Source organism: Canis lupus, chromosome 19 (genome assembly GCF_003254725.2).
Source record: "Canis lupus dingo isolate Sandy chromosome 19, ASM325472v2, whole genome shotgun sequence".
Classification (NCBI taxonomy): domain Eukaryota; kingdom Metazoa; phylum Chordata; class Mammalia; order Carnivora; family Canidae; genus Canis; species Canis lupus.
This window is the reverse complement of record NC_064261.1, coordinates 7,201,398-7,224,416: the sequence shown is the minus strand read 5'-3', so window position 1 is coordinate 7,224,416 and position 23,019 is coordinate 7,201,398.

Here is a 23,019-nt window from a genome sequence, read left to right as displayed (position 1 = left end):
GGATGGACTTTCTCCCAAATATGAGTGTATGGTAGGGATTTATTTGATAGGCAATGTCTAATACGAACTTTTCGCTTTGGAAGTGGGGGTAGCTTTGAGTGCTCTGCCAGACAGGATGGCATCCTCCAGGACAAAGCTGTTACAAAATGCCAGACGCATCCTGTTAGTGAATTCTGCTTAAACATTCAGAACTAAAGGTTGCAAAAATAAAATAGGATAAAAAGAAAAGAATATTATAGAACAGAATAAAATAATAAAATAATACAATACATATAATATATTTAATAATATAAAAGAAAAAATCAAAGTGCATCAGAGGCACCAAACTTAATTTTATTTCCTGAACTTTTGCTTCATTTGTGTGCGCGAGCTCCAGATCGAGCCGTGCGCAGATGTGTGATGTTTGTCATGACAATATCTTTTTTTTTTTCTCCTGTGAGTTATGGTCACAAAAAAAGGTTGAAAAATCTTTGCTCCAGACTTGCAGTAAGTGGAGCATAATAAGTTGCTAATAACCAGGATCCATGTGTATGTTATAATGACAAGGATGGAGAAAACTAACCCTGCTTTATTTTTTTTTTAATTTTTATTTATTTATGATAGTCACAGAGAGAGAGAGGCAGAGACACAGGCAGAGGGAGAAGCAGGCTCCATACACCGGGAGCCCGACGTGGGATTCGATCCCCGGTCTCCAGGATCGCGCCCTGGGCCAAAGGCAGGCGCCAAACCGCTGCGCCACCCAGGGATCCCCTAACCCTGCTTTAAATATGAGTCTCAACCTCAAGGTCAGAGATGTTGTGAATAGCTAGACTGGACCAACGATCTAGCTACTGCTTCAACAGAAAGTCCACTTAGAGTGCTGCATAGTAAGTAGCACATAGTAAGATATTTACTCATTTTATCATAAATAATTATTCCCCTGGGTAATACATTAGAAAGTAGCAAAGATGAATATAGTTGTTGTTTTTTTTTTTCTTTTTTCTTCAGTACAATGTATATTAATGCAACACTACTCCAGGGTCCAAGGTTAAGTTGTTGACAATAAAATAGTAAATATGATGTATTAATCACTTTTTGGTATTTTTGAACACTAGAATTTTAAAGCTATATATATTTAGATAGTTATATACCTTTAAAAAGGTGTTAAAAAATTTAAAAAAATAAAAAAAATAAAAAGGTGTTAAGTATAAATATATTACTTTTAAAGGCAAATAGAAAGGGGGCACCTGGGCGGCTCAGTGGTTGAGCATCTACCCTCTGCTCAGGTCGTGACTCTGAGATCCTGGGATCAAGTCCCACATCGGGCTCCCCACAGGGAGCCTGATTCTCCCTCTGCTATGTCTCTGTTTCTCTCTGTGTCTCTCAGGAATAAATAATATATATATATATATATATATATTTTTTTTTTAAAGCAAGCAGGAGGAGCCAATCAGAAAGCATTATAAAGTATCATTTGAAATAGACATGACAAAATTATTAGAATTCGGTAACTTAAAACAGAAAACTGTAAGAACTGGAAATGGTAAATGCATTGAAATATCATTTATTACAGGATTTTAGTCCGTTATCTAGCTCGACTAACAATTACATACGTGAATATACGGACATTATATTATACCATGTTATATGTTATTGATTATTTTATATTCCTATTATATTCCTATCCCATAAAATATTGCATTTAAAGACTAATAATACCTTTCCAAAATCATGCTGATTTTCAATCACTGTGTTTAGGAATCTTTTATCATGCGTCGGGTGTTGTTCAGAACACTTTACAAGTGATAATCCTCAACAATATTATCCTCATTTTACAAATGAGAAAACTGAGGTCAGAGCCGTGAATAGTCTGCCCAAAGCCAGTCAACAAGTAAGCTGTAAAGCTCCCCCTCAATATGTGATTTAATTCAATTTGCTATTTTGCCCTTTCTTGTGATCAGATACGTTAATCTTTTTCATATGTTTTTTGCTCTTTAATTTTGCACAGAAATGCACTTGTAATTAGTTATATAGTTAGACATTAGTGATATATATTTACATCATCTTCAAAAACAGGTATGTGTCCAAAGAGCAATTCAAATCCATGAAATTCTGAATAAGCCTACTTTCGCAAGCCTTCATTTTCTACAATGAAACATTGAATGAAGACTAAATTTGATTGTGCATCAGACAAGCACATACAGCATTTTGAAGGCTAAGAAACAGTTTAATAACCAATTCATATAGTGAACTTTCCAAAAGGTAGAGTTGTAATTTAATTTCACTCATAGCTGTCAAGTACCAAAGGCCACAAATAAAATAATAAATTCAAAAGAATATTAAAAATTAGACCTCAGAGTACTAGGCAGATGTTTGCAAGATTAATAACAAGTTATTAAATTTCCGTGGAAGCACAATAGAAAAGCAATGGTTCTAAATATAACCGTATTTGGTTAGTATTCATTTATGAGCCATTTTGTGAGCATTTTGATATAAGTAATTGAGCTCATGATCTTTATTCTAATGCTTCTGATTTCTCTTTTTTTTTCAGTATTTGAGTTTTTCTGACCTCCTCCCTTTTCTCCGATCGTACACTACTGCTTTCTCTTTTTTTCTCTCTTTTCTTTGCTTGATCCTGATTGTGATTACATTCACTGCTCTTTGTCCCTTGTAAAAATCTAATTCAACCAAATTCATGCATCATAAGTATACTCACTGTGTCATTTACAACTTGTTACAAGTTTCGGTTTTTCCCAGTTCTTACCTTCTTTTATGCACAGTAAGGATAGAGCATCTTCCTTTATGTTCCTGTTCTCCTGTCCATTATGCATAAACTAGCAGTGCTAAGGAGAAATCACACTCATTTTTAACCGAGCATGCACACTTCCGTGTGCACAGTGTTGATGATAACAGACCTTTCAAACTATTTCTGTAGAAACTTTTCAACTGTTCCCCCCTGAAATCACATATTTTTGTGTGTCTGTTCTGTGGCTTCTTGCCATTTGTATGGACCACAAAAAAGGCCATGGTGATGTTTTTATTAATTAAAAGATCAGAAGCCAGAAAGTATGGCAGCAGATTCTAAAGAGATCCAAAATATTACGAGAAAGTAGCATTGGTTTTGGAAGATTGTGTCACAACATAGGACTTTTTAATTTACAAGTCTTAGGTACAAGGTCTTGAACTTTCTATAATAAGTTCTGTCACTTTGCCAACAAAGGGACCAGAATAGATGGGATATAGTTAAAGGTTAATGTTTGCATGCCACCCAGCTTACAAATAAATGTTTTATTTCTTTGGGAATCCCAACTTTCATTGCTATAAATAATTAATTGCAAGCAGCAGATGATCGTTGTTAAAGGTCATAATGAAAACAGGGTTTCAGCAGTCCCGTTGGTAGAACTGTGCAGAGGACGTAGAAACAGAGATTCTACCCAAACATCAGCTCTGTCCCAACAATTAAACTGAGGAAGGGTGAGGAAAGAAAGCTGTGTGTTCTTTATTAACATAATGGCAGCCCAGAAAACACTTCACCAGGAGTTTCTCCGTTTTTTTTTTTTTAATACCTGTGGCTCTATACGTGTAAAATTGTTCAATGACAACTTGTGTTGCATTTTCAATGTTGCTTTTATCTCTTACCTTTGGAAATAATGGTCCCATATCCATGGGGCTTCTATTGGGCTCATGGCCAAACACTGAAATCCCAAAAGCCCAAGAACTTCCTTGCTACTGTTTCCCCAAAATTACACCACCTCCCCCATCTCCAGAAGTTAATTTAACCTTATAATGTGCACAGTATAAGAGGATTACCTGAAAAAAATAGTTTTTTTTTTTGTTTCTTTGCTCTTTGCAAATAAATGTAGAAAGATGTAAATTGTAATTGCATTATGGAATAAAATTATTTATTTTTTTTTCAAACCCAGTGGGGAGATAGGGATTTATAATTTTAAGCTGACCATGAAAGGCTTAACTGTTTATTTAGGGAACTGTATAGATTTGGAAAGACAAAATAGTGCAGTTATAACTGAAATCTCACAAATACCAACATGTAGATATGACTGACAATTATTTCTCATTTGTGAGTTTCAAACTATTGTCTATAGATATTGTTCTTAGGTAGTGGAATTTTAAGGAAGGAAGCCAATACAGCTATCTACCATATACACATTTATATTTTTCTAGGAAAATTTAAAATTAATTATGGTGATTTTTTTACTATACTGAATTGTTACTCATAGTCTCTCCCCTCCTTCTAGTCTCTTCCCTCCTTCTAGTTAATGTTGTTAACATATATCTAAGCGTCTCCAACTGGGGCTCCTGAGTGGCTCAGTTAGTTAAGCATCTTCCTTTCTGCTCAGGTCATCATCCCCAGGGTCCTGAATCGAACCCCACAGGTGGTTCCATGCTCAGCATGGAGTCAGCTTCCCTCTCTCCCTCTGCCCCTCCCCCCACTCATACTCTCTCTTGCTCTATCTCAAATAAATAGACAAAAAAAAAAGTTAAAAATAAATAAATTTCTCTAATTTACTTCTAAATGTCTCCAATTCTAATATGTATAATATAGTTGTCTGTAATTTCACTCCGCCTCTCATGGGTAAATATATTGTCATCATTATTTACTGATTAACCAGCATATTATAGTGATTATTTTGCTCACAACTGCTTCTTGCTTAGTTAGTGCTCTCTCTTTTGTAACAACCTAAATTACTCATACACTTTTCTCTCAATCATGATCCAGGTATAGTGAAGTCCCTTAGATATTACTATGGGAAAACGACTTTATTTTACAATCACTCTTCAATGTTAATTAAGCTAGTATGCCTGTCTGACTTGGGAGATACTTTTCTTGAACAGTTAAAGACAGCATTCCACCCTCTACTGCATCTATATTGCTGATAGGAATTCTGTTATTTATTGCTAAGGAATCCTTTCTTCACTCCTGTTATGTTTATTTTTGTCTTTGAGTTTGAAATAGGTGTAAATAGTATGTGTTAAAGCAAATCTCTCTCTCTAGATAGATAGATAGATAGATAGATAGATAGATAGATCTGAAAAACATATAAATTTTACTAGGAACTTTTACTCAGATTGAGAACTCATGTTTTTCTTCAAATTTGGGAAACTCATAGCCATCAGTCTTTTAAATATTGATTCCCTCATCTCTTTATTTTCTCCCTTAAGATACATCACTTGAATATTCATGTTTCTTCATTTCCTTTTTTAAAAGTTTTATTTATTACAGAGAAAGAGTGCAGGGGAAGAGGAAAAGGGAGAGAGAATCTCAAACAGACTCCCCACTGAGGGTGCCTGATGGTGAGGGGGCTGGATCCCACCACCCAGAGATCATGACCAGAGCAGAAACCAAGAGACTGAAGCTCCACTGATGGAGCCACTGAGGTGCCCCTCCTCATTTCTTTTTATATAATCCATCTCAATATCTCCCTGTGCTCTACTGTAAAGTATTTCCTTTATTTTTTTAAGATTTTTATTTAAAAATATTTTATTTATTCATGAGAGACACAGAGAGAGAGAGAGAGAGAGAGAGAGAGGCAGAGGGAGAAGCAGGCTCCATGCAGGGAGCCCGATGTGGGACTCAATCCTGGGTCTCCAGGATCATGCCCTGGGCGGAAGGCAAAACCATTTTTTTTTGCAGGTGCTAAACCATTGAGCCACTCAGGAATCCCTAAAGTATTTCCTTTAAATTTGTTTTCCCATTCATCAATTTTCTCTTCTGTGCTTTCATACCTATTATATAATCTATCTATTACTAATTTCAGTGACCACATTTTTTATTTGTAAACTGGTGACTATTTTGTTCCCTATGGAGAATTATCATTTAAAATGTTTTATCGAAAGCTTACATGAATATAGAAAAATATACCCATGACAAATGAGCATGCATCTTGGTGACTTTTTATTGGTGACAGCAGTTCAGATAATCAGAATACCTTCTTTTCCTGCTTATTTTTGAAAATAATCTGGGAGTTGAACCCTGAAGACATTATATTACAATTTTGCTTTTAGGTCTTATTTTCTTAAATTCTATACCTCATTATAAGTGAAAAATAGAACTATTGTCAAAATAAGGTAATTTATTGTATAAAGTTAACATAATAGCTTGATTTAGCATTAATATTAATAAGCTTGTTTATATTTTGTTATATATATTCTACTTCTCCCTTAGTGGTCATGTGCATTAAAGATTACTTGAGTGAATTTCAGACCATTAATTTGATAATACACTTCTGGTTCATCATAATTAAGACACCATTGAAAATGTTTACTCATATTCTGCCAACAGGTTTAAGTCTTTTTGCTTATTTCTAAAGCTAGAAAACATTAACATGTTTTTCCAATTATACGCAATATTGTAATGTTAAATAGCTGTCAGGTAAACATTACTAAGCCAATTATATAATTTAACAAGGTGAGTCTCAAATCTGGAGATAACATTATAATCCCTTGAGTATCCTTTTAAAGATACCAATATCAATATATAGAATTTCTGGAAGTGAGGTCTAGATACCAGTTTTTATGTTTTTTTTTTTTTTTAAACTTTTCAAGTGATTCTAAAGTTAACTAAATCTGAAAACTACCTATTGGCTATTATGCTATATTGTGGTACATAAGCTATAATGAATTAGAGATTCCTAAAATGGAAATGTACACTAATATTTTGGACACAGAGTAATACAAATTATTAGAAAGAAAGGGGACTTATGAGGAAACACAATAAAGGACAAATATTTATCAGGAACTCTAAGGGATCCTACTTTAAGACTTTAAGCACTGAAAGACATACAAGAGCAATAATTTTCAGGGAAAATTAATATCAGTCTAAGAGTTTCCACAACAGCTGATTATTACCTCTTTTAAAATGATTTGTACATTTCCAATGGGTAAGCTTGTAGAAATATTCTTATTTGGAGAGATGATAGCTATGGTCAGGATTTTTAATGGCATTGAGGCAATAATTTTCCCAGAAACTTAACATCAAGAACCTCAAGCAGTATCACAGTGCTTCTTGGCTTGACTTTTAGCACTTATTTAACACTTCTTTTGTATTGACACATTTATTTTCAGTACGACTCATAATGTTTTTTAATGCTTTCATATATAAAGCCTAGGCTGCATCCCTGTAATTTACTTAGGTTAAACCATAAGCTATAGAATAGCAGACTTGATGGGCAATAAACAGTTTCAATATTATTAAATACTCTGACAAAATTGATATTTAGAATGTTATTTAAATTACAGGCAAGCTCGATTATTTCTTTAAGATTGTACATTTGGTTCATGATTAATTGGGAAGAGGTACTATTGAAATAATCTTTGTAGCTTTGGAAATTAAGTAAAGTGGGAAAGAATTGTATCTTCTAGATTCCAAACTTTTGTATTAGGCCCCAACTCAACTACCATTACACCAAATTAATTCAATTCTCTAAGCCTCCATTCCTATATGTGCACAATTGGAAAATAGTATTTTATATCTCATTCAGTTTTTGTGGTTATTGGTTCTGAATTATCAGAATTTCTTTTATATGAGCAATCACATGATCTGCAATAACTACACCTGTATCTTTGTTCTAGTATTGATTTCACTCTATATTTTGATTGGTTGTTGCACTCGTTCATCCAACCAGCAATCTTGTTCTCTTTCTTCAAAATCCATTCTCCATTTAAAAATCTCTCACCTGCATGTTATCTACCATCCCCCAAACCTACTTCTCTACCTTTCCTGGAGTGTCACAGTGATCTATTTATAGGTCTTTCTGCAATTCTTGCACCGCTAGGGTGTATTTTTCCCACCAAAACCAAAGTTTTAATTTCTTTGTCAGTTGCTTTCTCAAAGTCATGTAATAATAAATGTAATATTTATTAAAATGTCATATAATACTATGTTACTTGTTTTCTCAAAACCTTGTAAAGACTTCTCCTTACATTTAGAGTAAGTCCACATTTATGTGTGAATTTGGCTACAGGCCATCCACAACGATAGCCAACAAATTCCCACATTATCTGGCCATGACCTATTCTCTCTATGTAGTCTTCCTCTAGCTCAGTCTGCTGCAGCCACACTGATATCCTTCTTTATTCTTAAATATTCTCTCTTCCCTTTGCCTGTGATGTTTTACTCCAGTTATTAAAGTGACTTGCTTTCTGCTTTTTGCCTTCTCTCCTCTGAAATGTCACAGCCATAGAGATGACTCCTTTCAACACTGGATCAAAAATAACATCACCTTGTCACTCTCTCGCTCTACTTACTTTTATTTTTTCCTTATAATACTTATCACTGCTGGACATTATACCTTTTCTGTCTCTGTTTCTGACATATAACTTCAATGGGGGCAGGATTTTTTTTTTTTTTTTTTACATTCACTCATGTATCCCCTGTAGTACCTAAAACTCTGTGTAGTATCTAGTAAGCATGCAGTAAATATTTGCTGAATGGATAAACAAATGCATAAATGAATTGATGAAAGCTTACTGAATGACACTGAATAATATTATTGATACCTGGAATTATGCATTGCTGCAAAACCAAAAACCCAGTGGCTCAAGACAACATACAAATTGAGAATTTGGGCAGGTCCCTGCTTCCCCTAGTATCAGCCAAGAAGGTTTGAAGCCCAGAAGCTGGATTAATTCAAAGGCTTACTTACATCTCTGGAGGCTGATCTGACTGCAAGCTTGAACATCAGCTGGGATTGGGGAAGAACACCTACATGTAGCCATTCTATGTGGCTATTTGGCTTCCTTATACTCTGATAAATGGATTCCAAATAAAATTATCACAATAGGAGGGAAAGAGAGAGAGAGAGAGTGAGAGAGAGAGAGAGAGACAGGTAAAAGATATATGGCTTTTTATCATATTGTCTTGGAAGTCAAACAATGTCATTTCTACCTCATTTTGTTCATCAAGAAGAGTGACTGAAGCTGGCCCATATTCAAGGGGAGGGATATTAGACTCTAGTTTTTAAAGGAATGAGTGTCACATACTTTACTGACATATTTTTGAACTATTATAGAGTGCATTGTTATTTTAGTCCCCATTTTAATGGAATTGCCTCTAGGGTTTTCCTATTATATATATTTCTTGCTCAACAATAGCGAAGACAAGATTGATAGGCCAGCTTATTAAAGGAATTAATGAACATGACAGCTTTGTATGCATGTAAGACTTACTTCCATGTATGACCCATGAAAAATTACATCAAAATCATTATCGATGCATATTAAATTAGTAAAAAATCAGTAAAATACTTTAAAATACAATAACACAAGCAACTTAGCTAATGAAATGCACTAAGTGTAATCTGTCCTTACTGTCTCACTACATGTATGCATTCCCTTCTCCCTTACATTGGCTTCTCTTCATCTGCCATTTTTATTGTCAACTTGACAGCATCTTATGAAATTATTGCACATTATCAGTACTGGGAATGTTTTCAGTGTGATGGCCAAATTCATATCTGGAAAAAATTATCAGGCTGTTGCTTGGTGTTCTTTTTCAAAATGCCAACCTTCTCTCAGAAAAGCAAATCGGAACAAAACAAAAGATACTGATGTTTCAGGAGTAAATATAAATGTCATTTTCTATTTTTATAACTGACTATTGTGCTATTCACATAAACTATTTAGATACAGTATTAATTTTCATGCACAGCCTCTTTCTTCTTCTAGTGGTGGCTTATTTTTAATATCAGCTACTGTTTTTTTCACTTAGTTCTGTAATGATGTATTTTGTTTTTTGGATAAGAGGTGCTACCTATGTGACTATACATACACACTGTAAATGAAAATAAAGCTTAGAAATGTCACTTCTCTTTAAGGATAAGCAGATTCGTTATATAAGAAATAAGATGGGGATCCCTGGTGGCTCAGCAGTTTGGCGCCTGCCTTGGGCCCAGGGCGTGATCCTGGGTCCTGGAATTGAGTCCCACATCGGGCTACCTGCATGGAGCCTGCTTCTCCCTCTGCCTGTGTCTCTGCCTCTCTCTCTCTCTCTCTCTCTCTCTCTTTCTCTGTGTGTCTCTAATGAATAAATAAAATCTTAAAAAACTATATGATTAGATTCAATAGTATATCTCCTCTTTAACATAGCAAAAATACTCTTTAATTAATGAAAATGGGGGAACCTGGGTGGCTCCATCCATTGAACACCGAACTGTTGGTTTTAGCTCAGATCATGATTTTAGGGTTGTGAGATGGAGCCCCACATAGGGTTCTGCACTGGGCATGAAGTCTGCTTAAGATTCTCTCTCCCCCGTCTCTGCTCCACTCATGCACTCTCTTTCTGTCTCTCTCTAAAAGAAAAAGAAAAAGAAAAAGAAGAAAAAATATTACAAAATAAGACAGTGAACAAGTAATCAAAGCACAATCAACAGTCTTACCATAAATTTGAGACTAAAATTATTTCAAATTATAGAGAAAATGTCAATGTGAATATTTTAATAGTTTAAAACATTTATATTTTAGTATATATGTAACAAATGGTTAAAAGAATATTGTAATATCATTTGTGATACTTCCTTATTACATTCCCAAAAAACAAAGGAAAAATTTAGAATATTGAGAGATGGATTTGATTCTCACAGGAGATTGAGGAACACTTGTCTTTCTTTTGGGTAGTTAGAAGTAAACTTCCCTTATAAAAGAGAGATTTCTATCATTAAATTTTTAACAGACAAAGGATGTGTACAGCTTCAAAAAGCCAATGTGATTTTAGCTTCAAATTCTTTTTCCTCCTCAAATATTAAAGGTATTTGCAGATCCTTAGACCTGTTTGTCTACTTAGCCAAGTTAAATTAAAATGCAAGATGATAATCTATTGTTAGATTATTTTCTCCAATATTGACAATCAGTTCCCTTTCATAATGAACTTTTCTCTGTGCTAGCTACTTCAAATCTTTTTATCCTGTACCCATAGGATTGAACATGATTATGAAAGATAAACCTTAGTAATAAAAGATGAAAAGAGGTTATGACATTCTTATTAAACAGAAAAGGCAACTTCTTTTGATTCTAATCTTATAGTTACCAGCATTATTAGAACATTATTAGAAGTGCAGGAAATAGGCATATTTATTCATAAGTCCTACTCTCATAAATGTATTTTGTAAAGAGTAGAACTTTTATAAAACTAGTATATTATGACTCTTCTTTTTGTCTTATAAAATGCATAACACAAATACTATTTTTCTATAGAGGAAATATTAAAAATATGGATATCTGCTCAGACATAAACAAAAATATTAGTGGAAGTCACTAATATCCTTAAAAGGGCAGATAATGGAAGAGAAAAATTAATATTTCTTAAGCTTGGATTCTAGACAATTTAAATGTTATTTTTATTTATTTTTTTAATCTTCCCAACATATCATGATGGTCATGATATGTATTTGTAGGCTATCGAAACTAATCCAGATAGCTAGTTTAAGTAGAAAGGGATTTATTAAGTAGTAAAGGTAGCTCTCAAAATCAATGGGAGAGCTGAAGAGACTCGGGACTTAGTTTCCAGGGTTGCAGAAATGGACTACCATAAGACCCATTGTTAAGAACTTACAAACTCATGAACCTGAAGATGCTGCAAAGTCCAGATGAATCTCTTTCTGTGACAAACTCAAAACTACCCAATTAAAATATTCTTCTGAAAAATTAGTAAATTATTATTATAATCACTAGTCTAGAGCCACACTGCTCCGATTATATTACTTGAATCCTAAATAAGCCCATCATGAGTGATTCACAACTGGTGCCCTAGCTGCAAAGTAATACAGCAAATGTAATTGAAGCCCAGGCTCCATATGCTGAAAGGGCATTGGAGCGAGTATTGAAAACTTGTGGCTCAACTGTTTCTGGGTGGCTCAGCGGTTGAGCGTTTGCCTTTGGCTCAGGGCATGATCCTGGGGTCCAGGATTGAGTCCCACACTGGGTTCCTTGCAGGGAGCCTCCTTCCTCTGCCTGTGTCTCTGCCTCTCTCTCTCTCTGTGCTCAAATAAATAAATAAATAAATAAATAAAATCTTAAAAAAAAAAAGAGGAAAACTTGTCACCTCCATCCACTAAGGCCCCTTCCTCCATTTCTTTGGCCCCTTAGCACCAGCAAAGATCTTGTTCCAGTTGCTATGGTAGAGATACAAATTATGTCGAAGTTCAGCAGCTTCTCACATTATTTTATTTTCCTCACAGTTCTTTTTTTTTGAGTCTTTATATTGTGGTCATCAGATACTGGTTAGGGTTGCATGTGAGTACTCAAGTGGGCTGAATATAAGGATGGCTTACTCACACAGCAGGCATTTTTGGACCACTGTACACCTATAAGGTGACCTGTCCCTGTGGTCTAGGTTTTATCATAGTGCAGCACTTTCAGATTCAAAGTATGAGTGTTCTAATGTGCATGGAAGATGCTTGATAACATTTTATAACATTGTCTCAGAAATCACATATTACCACTTCTGACATATTCTATTAATCTCAGGGGCCTATACATACATTCACATATATTATATATGCATTATATATGTGTGTATATATATATGTAACAGTTTTAATTTTTAGTTTTATATATATAAACTGAGAAAACTACAGAAGACTTGGTTGCATTTATAATATTAATTTTTCACTACCCATTCCAAGTTCCTTTTACTCATTCTGAGATCCTCAGTTTGTTAATGTTCTTTATTTGAAGATGGAGAAGCAGTTACTGAAATTTTCATTTTGGATAGTTTAGGTGTCTTGGTTGCCATGCCAGCTTAGATATTGCTGGTCTACCAATGCACATGGAAGGACTAAGAAGTACTTAGAATGATTCATTGAGTTTGAGAAATACTACTGCTTCTCTTGATTTTGTTGCAACATATTAAACCTTGGTTTAAAAAAGCAAGTACCAAAGCAACAGAATAATGCCATCTTTTTGGACATTGTTCTCATGGCTTGAAATTTCCAAAACTGCCTGGTATAAGTTTTAGTTTTCAGTTTCATAGTCTCATACTTAGGTCCCCATGGAAGCAAGACATCCTTGGGTACAATAATTATTATTAAATTATTAAAATATTATCATTTTATTATTATTAAATTATGATACCAAAGTAGAGGTGATAGGAAGTAAACTTTTCTATATAATTATCTATTATTTTATGGATGGACCTAGAGGATATTATGCTAAGTGAAATATAAGTCACACAAAGAAATATAACTACTTCATGATTTCAATTAATGTAGAATCTAAAAAATAAAATAACAAACATAACAAAACAGAAATAGAACCATAGATACAAAGAAAAATCTTGATGGTTGCTGGAAAGGGACTGGGGCAAAATAGGAAAAGGGCGTCAAAAGGTAAAAATTTCTAATTATAAATAAATACATTAGAGATGACAATGTGCAGTGAAGGGAATATAATCATATGTAGCAACTTTGTACAGTGACAGATGGTAGCTAGATTTATCCTGGTGATCATTTCGCAATGTATATAAGTGTTGAATCACTATACTGCCTTTGAACTACTAGAATATTGTATGTCAACTACACTTCAATAAATAAGTAAATCCTTAACATGATATAATTATACATATAGTTATGTAATTATACAAATTATATAAGTTGAGAGGTATCAGTTTTAAGTGTATCCCTTAGTATCATAACACATAAACTCTGACCATGGAGAATAACAACCTGGAACACAAACCTTCAAAGGCACCAAGTTTTTCAGGTCTTTTTCCCACCTATTTGAGACTGGTTGACTCTTCAGTAGTACATTCTCCATTATGTAAGGGCAGCAGCTTCTGGTGTGTCTGTACAAGTCACCTTATGTATTTTACTGTAAAATGAATTCCTAGCTTAGGATAAGTGTAAAAATATTATGGTGAATAAAGTATTTGGTAAGTCAGTTAGATGTGTGTTTACAACAGCCTGATGGGCAGAAAAGGCATAATTATTAGTTATTTATTTATTTATTTATTTATTTATTTATTTATAGAATGTGTGCATGCAGTGACGGGAGGGGTTGAGGGAGACAGCAAGAATCCCAAGCAGACTCCATGCTGAGCAAGGAGCCTGACATAGGGGTCAATCTCAGGACCCAGAGATCATCATCTGAGCTAAAATCAAGAATCTGACACTTAACTGAGCGGGTCACTCAGATGCCCCAAAGCATAATTATTTTTAAAGAAGTATTTTTTACAGTCTAGAAAATTACTGACTTCTCTATGAAAAAAATATATGTATGTAATATATTCATTGTGCTACTAGATGGCTGGCTGACTCCCATAGGATATGGTGTCAGAGTGACAGTTCTTTGTAATTTGCAGACCAGGAAATTAGCAATGACAGTAGTAGATATGCCTTATTGTAAAGCAGTCCATGCTATTGAGGCCATACATAACCTCTCTCCATAATACTATGGCCACATTTTATAAACTCATTAAGCTAGGGCTGGAATGGATGTGGGAAGACACTGATTCATAGTTGTTAAGGTAGGGTATCTTTTGAATTGAGTTGGGAACCTTCTCTTTCTAGGCCTATTTAGGTCTACCCACAATCCTCTTCCACAAACTGTCTTGTAATCAATCTTCCAATCTTGTTCTTTCCAAATTTCTCATCATTTGGACAAATCATAGTCTGCTGCTCATGCATTGCCATATAATCTATAATTCTAGGCCAAATGGAAAATAATATGTAGATATTGAAATTTTGTTTACTTCCAAAATTTTCTTTTCCTACTCTGTTCTCAGCTATCCTGTATAACTGTAGCATTATTCTTTTGGTTCAAAGTTGTTTTCCTCACTTAAATGCCATAGGGAAATCCTAATGAGACTAAAAATGTGAGTTCAGGGAGGGGACAAGAATAAAGACACAGAGAAATTAAAACTTGCTCAAGTTGAGTTTTGAAAAAAAAAAGTTGAGTTTTGAATGTACCACAATAAGAATTTTTATGTGTCTATATATAAGTATATGGACATATAACATATATACACATTTGTGCCACCTGCATGGCTCAATGGTTGGGCATCTGCCTTTGTCTCAGGTTGTGATCCCAGGGTCCTGGGATCTGCAGGGAGCCTGCTTTTCCCTCTGCTATGTCTCTGCCTCCTTCTCTGTGTCTCTCATGAACAAATAAACAAAATCTTTTTAAAAAAAATAAAGTACCATCACACTAAGAGGCTAATAAGGGCTGGATGGAAACATCCCTTGAGTAGATCAAGTCTGTGCCAGCTGAAGAACTTTTTTTTCAGTCCAACTCAAAACTGAAATTCTGATGGGCTGCTTAGTAAATATGTCAAAAATATAATTAGATATATTATCAATTCTCTACAGAATCCAGAGGTCCACCAACCATTCTTCTTCTTCTTTTTTTTTTTTTTTTTACTCTTCTTGCTGAATTCTTGAGAAAGTGATTTGAAACAACTTCTTCCTTCTGGACGATGTATCCTAACTTGTATAGATCTATAGATGCCAGAAACTATCAGATGCCTCTACTGCTATAGAATATCATCCCCATGTCCTGGCATACATCAGCTTCCCATTCAATAGGCAGTATCAGCAGAAAGATACGGTAAGATAATTAAGGTCCCAGTAGAGTAAATTATGACCAAGAAGAACATTGTTGTATAGTGTTAAGTGGTCAATGAAGATTTACTGTTTCTGTTGGAGAAAAACACTACGCTGCTTCTGTTCTTTTGATTATTGGGATACAGAAGAAAACATGACATTTAACAAATCAATATCTGCATAGCAGGTGTCAGGGGCCATGTTAATTTGTTGCAATAAAAATAATAAAATTTAAAAATATAGATGGTCATTACTTAATTAAGTTTGCAATAATCCTTTATTATTTTCTAAGATTCACTTTTTTCTCTCCACAGGTCAAAAGGTGAGATAAATAGCAGTGTGACTGAGGCCATTTCTATTCCATCTTTGATGTTTTTGATAATGACCCTACATTTTGTAAAGCCTCCAGGGATTCATTATTGCTTTTGATTTACTATTCTGGTAGGACCAGGGAGCTTGAAAGGCCTCCAATTAGTTTGCCAACCAATAGCCCTCACTCTACAAGCAAGTACTATGGGGATTTTACAAGTGTCTAAGTATTTATATTCTAACCACATACTCAGGAACTGGGGAAATAACCATGTTGTGAGTTCATAAACCAAGTAAATTCTATTTATCATCTGACCCTCATAAGCCCTCCATGAAACACTATTGCATTGTAGATCCAAGAGAATAGATTTAGTTTAGACTTAGTGTTGAATTCCTCTGGAAAAGAATATATAATATATTTTTTTTCTTTTCTCCAGTGCAATTTGCTCCAGTAAATCCAAATAATTCCCTTGGGGGAAGACTGGGAAGTAGATATACTATATATACTTAAAATCTTTTTGTAGGGTTCTTTGACCAGGCATGTGTCTTCCCTTCATTAAAAGAATTCTATTATTTAGAGCAATTAATGTATGAGAACTTGATGATATACAATGAAGATCCATCTGTTGATTCAATGTAGAAGTCTTCACTAGGCATAGAAGAGTTTTTTGTTAGGTAAATCAAGTACAATCCTAATGAGGTTATACATTTTTTAGGAGAACATATGATCTATTAGCAACTGACACAATTTCTATTAATCAGATGATTCTGATTATATAACTGTTTCTCCGGTATTTTGTTTCAATATTAACTGCCCCTATGGTTCATTGATGACAAGTGTCATATTTTTGCTGTGCCGTCATTTGAACTCTATAATTACTAATGAACAGGGAATTAATATCAACAGAAGCATTTCTCACTGTATCCTCTGCCATTTATACACAGAAGACAGCCATTTATAGTTCATCCCAAAGATGCTGATAATCCCTTTATCAATGACATTTTTAGTGGCTTTGTAAAGAAGTTACCCTCTTGAAAAAGAAAAAGATTGGAGGATCTTATGTGTAACATGATGACTATAGATAATAGCATTTGATTTAGTAAAAGTCCCATGCCTTACATTAATGAAAGCACATTACGCTTGTACATGAAAAGGCCACTACAATTAAAGGAAAATGGAATGACTCATCACTCTGTATAATTGGCTGTGTATGCAAGACTTCTTATATTGGATAAAGACGGCAAATAAAATGGCTAATGGCTGTTAAGATAATGTCATTTTCCCCTCATTTAGATACTATTGGTCTCTTGTTTACTTCATAGGGAAAGTTGTTTTTGTCCGTAAACTTTCCTTAATATTTATATTCCCTATATGCACTTTAAGGTTCTAAACATCATGATAAACAGAGGCAAATTGCTATTGAAAGACAAAAACATGACTGGAGAGGAAAATAAATGATCTGTGACCTCTGCATCGAATACACAGGTTTTGACAGTTGTCATGTCTATGGTTACAAATCCTACATAAATGTAAAGGGCCAGCACAATGCTTTCTACTCTGAGGAAACTACTTACAACTGACTTTAATCCCTCCCTCCGGATTAACCACACACACACAATCGTGAGTCATTTCATTTTGTTTACACTTCTTTTATAATGCTTTACATCCTGAACTTCTTCAATTTGAGGTGAGAAGCAGCTTTAAGACTTATTACCTAACGTCATTCTCTGATTCCATATTGTAGATGTTTTAGTCTATTATTAATTTCTACTTCTTTTGTTGTTATATTTGTATTAGATTATATTAGGAAATTAGATTTCCTAATATTTTTCCTAATATTATCCATTAGATTATATATTAGGAAATACATAAGCAATTATTAATTTCTGTCATGATGAAAACAGGACTGCCCTTTAGCACCTTTGTAGTCTTCACTATAGGTTGTCTGAACACTGATTGGTTTGTACCTGAATTTCAGAATAAATATGCTGTCTGGTCCCTGACACGGTGTCATTTCCTCTTCTGGACTTTATTTGGATACCAGAGGAAAAGAATATTTAATTTAAAAAAAATTCATACGTATTGGATATAAGCCGGGTACCAGAGGACATACCCAGATGTTTTGATTTGAGATAATTATGTGAATTTCTTTTTATTTTTTCTTTTTCATCTTTTTTTTTTTTTTAACTTGATGTGTTTTTTTCCCATCCATCTACAATTTACTTAGAAAAGCATTGGAAGGTAGAGACATATGCTAAAAAAGTCATCATCAAAGTTATGCCTGATGTTTTTTTACATCCCTATGCTGTTTATCCTCATCTATAATTCATTTTCTGAAAAAAATAAGAAGCAACAAAACAAAGAATAAATGGTGACATAGTGTCAAAGATCCCTTGAGAGTCTGACATTGGAACACAGTTCATTTTGCATCTTATGATCTTCTTGTCACGTAAACACACATTCTCAGGGCTTACTTCTTCATTTAAAAAAAATCTAAAGAATTGGATTAGTTTTTGTTTAAGTAGAAGAGAGTAAAAACCTTATTTTTACTCTTGTTCTCATGGGAAAGAAAGATCCAATCTCTCTCATAATTATATGTATGACTTATGTAAAGCTAGTTTAATTTCTTAAAATTTTGAATAATACATGTTGAATTATATAAAGGTAATCAAAAAACATGCATTTTAAAAATGGATGTTGTTGTAGGTGGGAATGCTGAATCAGAAATAAAGTACTTAGCTACAGTTTCTTTGTCCTATAAGAATCTAGCATTCTTGATTCAAAACTAGACAAATGTCTCCTAACTGTGCAAATATATAAGAAAAGGATTTCCTGTTAATTTTCAAAAGACAACTTACAAAGTGATGATAGACCATAGGAATGATGGGACTGCTCACAGTCAGCAGAACATATCAATGCTTTTCTATTTATACAAGTGCCCTTGCCAGGAAACATGGCCAGAGCAGAAAATGGGTTGTTCAGATTTTTCTCTACTTCGTGAAGACATTTTTAAATCTATGGGCATGAACAAATAAATGGATAAAACATTAGTATTCTCAGTTTACATGAAAGAAAGTCACAGAAAAATTTTGCAACTTTTCAAAGGCCTCAAAACTGGATAGTGACAAAACCTTCATCCACTATGAGAGTTTTTATGATCAAGACCTGAATTGTCTGGAGAAAAACTTCTTGGATTTTATTCCAAATCTTCAATTGAACTGATGTGTAAGCTTGATTGAATTAAACTGCTCCATGCCTCAGTTTCTTTCCTTTACAATGTGCAGCTGATCATATCTACCTGTTATGCTTAATAAGATTTAATGAGTATAAATATTTAGAAGACTGCCAGACATGTATTAAATACACCTACTGTAAATCGTGGTTACTATCATTCTAATTTAATGTCTAATTATGCATAAAGGGTGACAAACTGGAAGTTTTTGGTACCATACCAAACATTAAACCAAAGATTCCACATGAAAATGGGTGGGAAGAGGAAAAACTTGATGAACTTATAATACATTTTTAAAAACATTTTTCTAAGATAATGAAAAGATACCAGAAGTTTTTAGGTGTTCATGTGAAAAGATCTCACTTATGATTCAGACTTTGACACTGTTTCATTTCCCTTCATGTGAATTCTTTCCAAAAGAGTGCTATGTGATCTTCAAATACTCACATACTCTCTTGTAAACAAAAGAAGAATTCACCATTATTTCATCATTGTAGTCCCAAAAGCAAACTGCAAGTGACAAAAGAGAACCAAGAGTGTTTTCTCTGAAAGAATAAATAGGAGACGATATGTGTATTTTAGTGAACTGAAAGAAAAAAAAAAAAAAAACGATGATCTGAACATATTAGAAAAAAAAGTGATTTCGCCAATGATTGCTAGCTATGATGATTTAAGTGGGGTCTGATGTTTTATTTTCTTTAAATATATGCCTAATTATTTAAATTTTGCAATGTTGATATTTGCTCAAGTTGCACTATTCAAGGTGGCTCTATGTTTTTATTTGTTTAAATGCCTTCTTAAGTGAGCTTTAAACCTTAATGATAAGCCTTTAAGGTAAATCTGCAAGAAAAGCAGCTGAATCAGATATGTTGTAATTCATTTTAAATCTCGAATTAGTGTGGAAAGTCTTATAAAACAGGTACAGAAACACCAATATTAAATTGGCCTCCAGGGAATTAGACTGAATAACTCCTTCACGTTCAATCTAATCTGATCACTGTTATACAAACTCAGTTTAAATAGTCACTAGATTAAATTATCAGAGGAAAGAGAGATCCCTTTCCAGTGGATAAAAAGTCAAGAATTTAGCATCACTTGACATCAAGAAAACAAAACTGAACAGTTAGTATAGCAAAATTAAACTATTAAAACTTAAAGAGGTAAATTTCCCAATTTAATAATTTTTATCACTCTCTTGAGGAGAAAGCAAATGACTGTCTAAATATGCAATAAAAAATTCATGGAGCATTTTGTATGATTGAGAATCTAAAAATAAATCAAGATACATTTGTGAAAATAAATAGTTTTAATTCTATTTCAGTGGCTGCTAAGCACATGCAGGGAAACTTATTGAGAATTTTGGAAATAGTGTAAATCTGGAAAATAATATATTTTGAAATATATGGAATTTGTCCTGTATTTATATCAATGTGAATTCCAATTGAGTAATAAATGAAATGCATTATATGAATATCATTTCTTATTCATTCAGATAAGTATATAAAGGTGAGAATTTTAATTTTTATCTTGTTCAATCTTAATAGATTAATGAATAAGCAGTGTTTTATTAAATTAGTTAAAAATTAAATACATGATTCAATTTTTCAAAATAAATTAGTAGAATTTCAACTTTTATTTTACCTGTTAAATTTGCACTTTTTGAAAATTTTCATTAATATTTGAAGCAAGAATAATTACTCAGAAATAATAATATTTTGAATCTAAAAATTAGAGTTTTTAAAAAATATGTTCTTTTTTATTGTATTTGAAAATAAGAACAGATAGAATTTCCAGAAATTGTCATGAAAGATTTTGTGGGGGATACTTGAAAATAATGTCATATTAAAGAGCAAATTTAGAAAAGTCTAAATATGTTAAATTAATTTTAATGTTGAATCTAAAATCAAGTATTATAATCTATCACATATTAAAATATAATAGTTAAGAAAATTGTGAGCTGGAAAAATCATAAAGAATTCTTCAATGTATTTAAATTAGATGTTAATTGCATATTGTAGAAGGAAGTATAAAGTCATTACAAAGGAAATCAATAGAGGTTATACTTAGGTGGTAGGACTGGTAGTTATTTGCATTGTTTTGAGAGTTTGTATATTTATCTTATAATTTTCTCCATGGTTAATATATTTTGTAATTTATTTTAAAATTTCAAGAAAATGGGACTCTTGGGTGGCTCAGAGGTTGAGCATCTGCCTTTGGCCCAGGGCATGATCCCGGACTTCTAGGATCGAGTTCCTTGCAGGGAGCCTGCTTCTTCCTCTGCCTATGTCTCCATCTTCTCTCTGTGTCTCTCATGAATAAATAAATAAATAAATATTTTTTTAAAAAAATAAATGAAAAATAAAATAAAATTTCAAGAAAATGAGTTTTTCCTGCATTTTGATTATATTAAAATATTTTCATGTTTCTGGACCCTAAGGGAACCTAAATGACTCATGAGTCATAATGCAACTTTGTGGCTAGGACATGAGTTAAATGTAATTAGATCAATGGTGTTAAAGGCTGAGGCATGTATAAAAGTGATCCATAGATCCATACAATTTGGATCAGGCTTGAGTATATTAATAAATTGGTAAGAAATAGCATTCCCTGGTATTCCAGGATATCATGTCACTTCCTTCTGTTACACACATGCCTCTTTTTGACTAACATGTATAACCTAATGAAATATTCACTATAATCAACTGAATGAGAAGAAGAGATGTTGAACATGCTTCACAAAGGGCTCAGCTCTTTATATGGCACAGCTAAAACTCGATTGTTTCCATATTACAACTTCACTTAACGTAAGTCCTTAAGAAAAGTTATGAAAAACTCTCCCGATAGCAGAATTGTGAGCGGTATATTTGGTCATTGAGGTTGTAAAAAAAGATGAGTTCCATGGATTGTTGGGCAGTGGCAAATGCACATGAGCTGTAAGTCAGTCTCCAGAAGGAATAAGAATGGTAGACCCAGGGGCAAGATATCTGGAGAAGTGATATGTGGATATACCAGTGAGCGTGTGCAAGAACGTATGGATCTTGTGTTGTTAATGCTTATCAAAGACTATTAGCTGCAGAGATGACTCTCCGTAACTAGGCTTACAGGATGATCTTCCTATCTATATCACCTCTGTCCTCTGTCATCTGAGTACTTGTACAACGGTCTTATGAATACAATAAACCTGGTGGCCAAGGCACCTGGGTGGCTCAGTCAGTTAATCCTCTGGCTTTGCCTCAGGTCATGAACCCCTCTTCACTTTGAATCCCCTGCTCAGCGGGGGTCCTGCTTCTCCTTCTCTCCTCTACTCATGCTCTCTTATTCTCTTTCTTTCTCTGTCTCTTTCTCTCAAATAAATAAATAAAACCTTAAAAAAAATAATATAGGAATGTAAGATATGGTGGGGCCCAGAAGCATGGGCTCTCTTTCACCAAGACTGATCTATCTACATTCACTGCAGAATGCACAACCTGCCACGAGCAGAAACTGACGTTGAGTTCTTAATATTGCTCCATCCCTCAAGGTGACACTTCAGCTAGGTGCTGGCAGGTGTGTTATATTAGACGCCTTTCCCGGGATCCCTGGGTGGCGCAGCGGTTTGGCGCCTGCCTTTGGCCCAGGGCGCGATCCTAGAGACCCGGGATCGAATCCCACATCGGGCTCCTGGTGCATGGAGCCTGCTTCTCCCTCTGCCTCTCTCTCTCTCTCTCTGTGACTATCATAAAAAATTAAAAAAAAAAATCTTTAAAAAAAAAAAAGATATAGACGCCTTTCCCCTACTGGGGAGTGGGATTTATCCCAATAATAATCTGTACTTTTGGCAGATGTGGAATTGGAAATGCTTGATCTAACCCCAAAAATATCCCACATGTTGTCTTCAGCCAAGAGATGCATTTTACAGTGAAGTTCACATGACAAAATGCACATGACAATAGAATCCAGTTTTCTTA